Here is a 1237-nt window from a genome sequence, read left to right as displayed (position 1 = left end):
TTTTTTTTAAAGATATGGTCTATCTATATATTTCTGCCTCCCAAGTATTGAGATTAAAGGTGTGCACTGCCATCTACGACGCCTAGCTATGTCCTATTTAAAAAAAAAAAAGATTTAAAAAGTTTAAAAATAAATAATAAAGATTTATTTTATATGTATGAGCCGGCTTGTGCAATGCCTTCCAAGGTCCAAAGAGGGTATTGCATGCCCTGAAACTGCAGTTATAGATGTTTAGAGCTTCCTTGTGGGAACTGAACCTGGTCCTCTTTAAGAGTAGCAAATGCTCTTAAGTCATCTCTCCCGCACCCCCACTTTGTCCTCAAATTGCCCCTTCGTTCCTACCATCCATTCCTATCTTGCTAAGTATTTCTTGACTCTGTGACTCTTGTCTTTCTTCTGTCCCAGCCATCTTACGCTCTCGCCTGGATCTTTCACAGCACCCTAATGGGTTCTTCAGCCTTTGAGCTTGCCTCTAAACCTCTTGCCCATATAGCAGCCAGAGAGGCCTTTTCAAGCACCCACCACCAAGTCCTTAGTTTGGTGAACAAAGGAGTATTCCTCATTTTCCCTGGTCCATATTTCAGCTGATCCTGCTGAACTGTATCTTGCACACACTGCTTCCACCACCAGGAAGGAAACCCTTCTATCCACTCCAACCATCATCTCCTGGGCAGCTTGCCTTTTCCCAGCATTCCCTTTAGCACACTCTCCTTCACACACACACACACATCCTGCTGCCCCCTCCCCCCATTAGTCCTCTGACCATCCACATCCTGTCCCACCCTACCAATTGCTTTACACTGTAAATGCTTGTTTGTTTGATTTACTTCATAGGCTGAGTTTTTGAGAGCAGGAGCAGGATCTTGATCACCACTGTGTCCCCATCCTCCGGCACAGTGTGTGGTAAATAATAATTATTAAAAACAACACTCATAATGGCTAGTGCTTATTGGGTAATCGCTGTCAGGTGCTATGTTAGCGACTTTATGTGGGCTCTCACATTTGATCTTTGTGGTGGAAGCCATGATATGCCGCTTACATTTCCGTTTAGGCATGAAAAGTTGGTTCTACCCACTGTCAGGAATACTGTGAGAAGCGGTGAGGACCTGTCCCGTTTCTCTGTTGGCAGTGCCAAAGAACACAGACATTTTGTTGTTGTTGCTGTTTTGAGATAAGAGTCTCAGCCGGGCGTGGTGGCGCACGCCTTTAATCCCAGCACTCGGGAGGCAGAGGCAGG

The sequence above is a fragment of the Mus caroli genome, chromosome 7, assembly GCF_900094665.2.
Source record: "Mus caroli chromosome 7, CAROLI_EIJ_v1.1, whole genome shotgun sequence".
Taxonomy (NCBI): Eukaryota; Metazoa; Chordata; class Mammalia; order Rodentia; family Muridae; genus Mus; species Mus caroli.
Note: the sequence above shows the minus strand (reverse complement) of the source record.